The sequence below is a fragment of the Oryctolagus cuniculus genome, chromosome 7 (genome assembly GCF_964237555.1).
Source record: "Oryctolagus cuniculus chromosome 7, mOryCun1.1, whole genome shotgun sequence".
In the NCBI taxonomy this organism is placed as follows: Eukaryota; Metazoa; Chordata; class Mammalia; order Lagomorpha; family Leporidae; genus Oryctolagus; species Oryctolagus cuniculus.
The window spans coordinates 64,051,477-64,057,476 of NC_091438.1; the positions used below are offsets into that span (position 1 = coordinate 64,051,477).

General features: G+C 33.4%; 1 long non-coding RNA gene across 1 annotated transcript in view; it reads right to left on the minus strand.

Annotated features, from left to right (window-relative positions):
- LOC138850317 (uncharacterized) overlaps window positions 1-3,096 on the minus strand; it is a 34,563-nt gene extending 31,467 nt beyond the window's left edge. The window contains exons 1-2 of the long non-coding RNA XR_011390036.1: window positions 3,036-3,096; window positions 2,610-2,665 (exon numbers count right to left, since the gene is read on the minus strand). This is a non-coding gene — a long non-coding RNA (uncharacterized lncRNA). The remainder of the gene's footprint in view (window positions 1-2,609; window positions 2,666-3,035) is intronic.
- Window positions 3,097-6,000: the final 2,904 nt, after the last annotated feature.

Genomic DNA, 6,000 nt, shown 5'->3' on the forward strand with positions numbered 1-6,000 from the left:
AATTCCAATTGTTAATTTTGGCTTTGACTGCCTGTGCCTCAGGGGTCTTTTCCAAGAAGTCTTTGACTGTGCCTATATCTTGTAGGGTTTCTGTGATGTTATCTAATAATTTGATGGTTTCGAGTCATAAATTTAGAGCTTTATTCCATGTTGAGTGGATTTTTGTGTAAGGTGAAAGGTAGGGTCTTACTTCATGCTTCTGCATGTGGAATTCCAGTTTTCCCAGCACCATTTGTTGAATAGACTGTCCTTGCTCCAGCAATTGGTTTTAGATCCTTGATCAAAGAACTTTTAATGTACATATTACAAATTTATTTTTAATATAAAGGCTTATGTTGCTAATTAAGTAGAATAAGGAGAAAACAGAATTTCTCATTTCCAGTTTGTGGTTCCATCTGTTTTTGAAACTTAAGTAAGTTTATTTTAATGGACTTTGTGAGAATTTCCTTTCAGTATTTTTAGCTGGGTTTTTTTTCTATTAATACCATACCAAAAAATCTTTAAAAGAATATCAGAAATACATGAGCTGTGGCCAAGTTTTTAAATGTCTGAGTTGGTTAGGAAATAGGATTGTGAGCAAGAGGACAGGTAAAGATCCTGGGGATAAGAGATGAGGATGGAACTTGACTTGCTTACTGCTGAGCTGCCAACTCAGAACATGTGATCCAGTATGAACTTCCAAAAATTGTTTTTGAATGAAAGATGTACATTCCACATAAATTTAAAAGATCTTTCTCTTTCTCTAAGAAGGTATAAAGGATCTAACAGCATATCGAGGTTCTAACATATACTCTCTTCAAACATAGTTTAAAGTATTAGTTAAATTTTTTGTTCACCTTATTATAACATGCATATAGGAAATGATCCTTAAGAACAAGACGTTACAGCAGACATTTTGATTGCGGTTTGCTTCTACTCACATGAGTGGCATCTAACGTGATCAAGGAGTTTGAATACAGTGGAAACACAATGAAAATGATTCTCATGTCTTAAGCACACTAAGATAGAACTTTAATTATACATATTCCACTGGTAATTAATTCTTCATTGTTATACGTTATAAATAACCAAAATAAAGAAGAAGCCCTAAAGCCATGTTGAAGAAGCTAAAAATTTATTACACTTCAGACACCGAGAAAAGTGAACATAAATTTTGTCAACAATGTTTATAGGGGCCAATACTGTGGGTAGATGGTAGCCACTGCCTGCAGTGCTGGCATCCTATATAGGTGCTGGTTTGAGACCCAGCTGCTCCGCTTCCAATCCAGCTCCATGCTATGGCCTGGAAAAGCAGTAGCAGATGGCCCAATTCCTTGGTTTCCTGCACCCACGTGGGAGACCTGGAAGAAGCTCCTGGCTCCCGGCTTTGGATCGGCTCAGCTCCAGTCATTGTCGCCATCCAGGGGGTCAATTAGTGGATGAAAGATTCTCTCTCTCTCTCTCTCCCTCTCTCCCTCTCTCCCTCTATCCCTCTCTCCCTCTCTCCCACTCTCTCCCCTCTCTCTCTTTGCCTCTGCCTCTCTGTAACTCTGTCTTTCAAATAAATAAATGCATCTTAAAAAGAACAAGTTTATATAAAAATAAACCTATTCATTCTTTATTCATTCATTCATTTACCCTGCAGATATTTACTGAGCAGCTACAATGCACCACACACCATAGAGGTTTTGTGTAAGTTCAGACATACAGTAGTATGTATGTATATATGCTGGCTGTCTCTGTAAGACTGACACTGTATTTTAGTTTTACTTTTCATTGCCAATAGTCTAGGATATTTGCATGGATTCTTTGGTATTTTCAGACACAAGTGTATTTAGACATTATCCCAAAATTCCATTTTAATATTTAAAAAGTATTTATTTTTTAAGAGGTAGAGAGAGATCATCTACCTGCAGTTCAGTCTTCAAATGCCCACAATAACAGGGTTAGAGCAAGCTACAGCTCAAAGCCTAGTGCTCAATCTGGGTTCTCACTGTGGTTCAAGGACCCAACTCCTTGTGCCATCACTTCCTGCACATTAGCGGGAAGCTATAATGGGAAAAGAGCCCAAATTCTAACCCAGATCCTTTGATATGGGACGCAGATCTCCCAAACAGCCTTTTAGCTTCTGCACCAAATACCCACCCTTCCAAAATTCTGAAACTATTCCTCAGAGCTCCCAATGGATGAATCAATGCTGTTATGGAAATTGTTAAACTTGCTAAAAAAAGTAAGGATTGTATGGAGTTTTTTCACCTCCAACAGTTTTTAGCTTTGAATTCTAGAGAAATTGTATCCTCCTTACAAACTGAAATATCTATTTAGTTTTTAAAAGTGTCAAAATGTTTTGTTGGATCTGACAATATTAATGAAAGCAGGCGACGCTTATGAGGGCGTATCTGGGTTCTGTTTCAGTGCTGTGAGAAATCTATGAGACAGGTACCATTTCATAAACATACAGGAAAGGATAGACAGGTAGTTCTGATAGGATAAGGAATTTTCCTAAGTGCAATAGTTAAGAAATTTTGATTGAGCCCAGACAGTAAATCTTTATGACTTGAAGTAGTGCTTCTTTTGGGATTCTAGCAGTCTTTGTGTTATGGATAGATATGAAAACTACAAATACTCACACCTTGCCAGGATTATTAGCTCCTTGTTCCAAGGTCTCAAGAGATGCAGTCAGAACCTTAAACATTGGAAAATGAGGTTAATTCCCAATAACCCAACTCATAATTCTCACTAAGTTGGAATAAAGTTAGAGTTTTATAGGTAAATCCTAAGAAGTACTAAAAATAATAATATATGCTATTGAATGCTTATCTGGGACTTTATGTGATGCAATTGCTCTTCTTAATAACCTTATTGTTAGCCCCAATTTATAGACAAGGAAAGTGAGGAACAGAGCATTTTAATAATGTCACAATAGGTGCCCCTCAGTCAAGTATCACCAAAAGCTTATCTCCAGGCAGAAAATAATGTATGTTATGTATGTGTACTTCTCTGTGAAAAGGGGAGCAGAATACAGAATGGCTTGAGCTCCCTGTTTTGAAACTCACCTTTGGAATTGATGTGATCATACTTAGTTTCTCTTTCCTCCACAAAAAAGAAAGTGCTATTTGGGGGAGAAGATAGGGATAAGAGAAGGACGTCACTTCCCTCTAAAACAACTATTGCAGACTAAATACTACCTATGTTTATTCCATATGTGATTCCAACTAAATCATTAAAAATGAAAAGTTTCTAGTTTATATATTTCTTACTTGGTTAATGATTTGTTTTGTTGCACAACATATTGCAAACTCTATTCCCTAGAAATTGAAATGAGAGCATTACTTTTGTACTTTAAAAATATTTCTCAGGAGTAAATTATAATAAAGGTGACAAATCTGCTTACTGTAAGATATTAAAAATGAATTATAGCAATTTTGTTCTAGAAACTAAGTAATCCATGTTAAATATCTCTGAAAGATTGGCTCATGATATCTTGTGTCTTCTTAATGTCTATTTATTCTTCAATATTACATCCTGTTTATTACAAAAGATAAGGCCTGATTTAGGTTGAATCTCTGTCAAGTTTAATTCTATAGATGAGAAATTTTCCTTAAGGTTAAAATTAATATTAGAAGTAATTGTGCTCAAGGTGAAAACATAATTTGAAATGATATTGATTTAAATGTTAAACACCCTTTGCATGAAATTAGCTTTTGCCCAAAAATGTAGTTAGCCAGATTGAATTTCTGTCTGCCATTATTCAGATTTTGAATATCAAGGAATTGTGGATATAGCCAACTCTTGGAGACTTTTTACCTACTTGCATCTGAAAAATAACCCTCAGGAAGTTAGCCTGAAGTAGAGTGTGATTTAAATGATCATTTGGGTTACTCATGAGTTTGTGGCATGTTTACAATTAGAATCATAGCAACTTCAAAAGAAAGAACATTATCAGTAACTCAGACGCCTGCCTCGTGCTTTATTTCAATTAGTATAATCATAGGTAACCATTATCCTTACTTCTAATACAAACTTCTAAAATTATAACTTGATTTGGTTATTTGCATTAATGGAATCATAAAATATGATTGGAAGCACATTAAATCTGTAAGTCCACTCAAAACATATGGCCATTTTAATCATATTGAATCTTCCATCTATGAACATGATGCATCTGTCCATTTACTTCAATTTTCATTCATTTCTCTCTGCCTTACTTTGTAGTTTTCATCAAATTGATCTTGCACACATATTGTTAATGTTACAAGAGATCATACAATAATTTTAGTTGCTATTGTAGATGTAATTTAAGAATGGTAATTTCAATTGCTTATTGCTAATATATAAAAATACAATTGAATTTTAAAATTTTGTCCTCATCAACCTCATTAAATTAACATATTATTTCTAGTAGTGTAGACTACCTAGACGTATCTACTTGGATAATCATGTTGTCATCAGTTAACAGTAGTTTTACTTTTATCCTCATCTATACAATTTTTGCTCTTCTTTATTGCCTTACTGCACTTTTTAGGATTTCCAGAATAATGTTGAGTACAAATAGTGAAAGAATACATTCTTAGCTTGTTCTGAATTTCAGGGAAAAACAATTCAGCCATTTTTATCAGGTAGGAGGTTACTTATAGGTCATATATCAAGTTGAGGTCACTTTCTCAAGTGTCTTGTTTGCTATTTGCCTTTTGATCACACATGGCTGCTTACTTATGTTGAATACATTTTCTGTGTCCTTTCATATTTACATGTTTCCTTATTGCCTAATATGATGATGTGTATTGAAATAATTGTGCATTTTGAAAAATTTTGAGTTCTTATTCTTGGATTAAGCTATTAATATTTTGGTAAGTATTTGTTTCTGTGTTCATGGACTTTTCTTATAGTATCTTTGATTTGATTTAAAGAATAAATATGTAGCTTTCTCTTTTAATACCTTTGGTTTGATTCAAGATAAAACTAGCTTTATAAAATGAGTAGAGACATATTATTTGTATATCTATTTCCTGGAATAATCTATGTGGAATTACTCTTCTTTCTTATATATATTTGATAGGGTTCACCAATGAAGATGATTTCTTTGTAGGAATATATTTTAGATCAAAAATTTAATTAATTTATTCAATTGCTTTCATAGATACTTCTCAATTCTGTATTTCTTTTTTCTTTATTGAATTTTGGTAGATTATACTTTTTTGCTGTGGTTACAAACAGTTGTTATTTATTGACTGCCTACTATGGGCTAAACATTTCATATTATTTAAATCCATTTAAACCCAGAGAAAAATGCATAACTTCACAACAAAAGTTATGATTAGTGAGCTGCAGATCTAAGATTCAAACCCAGAAAGTCCAACTTCTGAGTCTATGTTTCGAGCCACTATCCTATATTATTTTATAGGATACCATTTAATTCTACCATAATTCTTCAAGATATATATATAGATTATATATAACATAGTGCAAATATAAACACAATATGATAGAGTATGTTGCCCACTTTGGAGATCAGAAACAATGAAAATCAAAGAGACTAAGTAATACCCTCCCCAAGTAACATATGTGAGTGCTCTGGTAAATTTTATATTATTTTAATTATGCTTAACAATGACTACCTCAGTTGTTATTGTGGGAATTAAATAGGATCATGAATGTGGTTATTTGTAGACTAATATATTGTACTATGTTGGGTTCAGTTTCCCTTAAACACATTCTTACGTTGCCATCATGCCTATTAGCTTTTAGCAAATGGTATCCAAGCTTTAATTCCATTTAATTTGTCTATTGTTTTTAAAATGTAGTAATTTATGTATAAAATAAATATATTTGACTAATATATCATATTTATTACCATAAAATATTCACACTGTTTCTTCTAAGATTCAAAAAGACTTACCTCTTTATTTGAAAGACAGAGTGACAGAAATGACAGAAAATGAAGGAAAGAGAGAGAAAGAGAACTTTCATCTTCTGGCTCCCTCTCCAGTTAGCCACAGTGGTCAAGTCTGGGCCATGCCA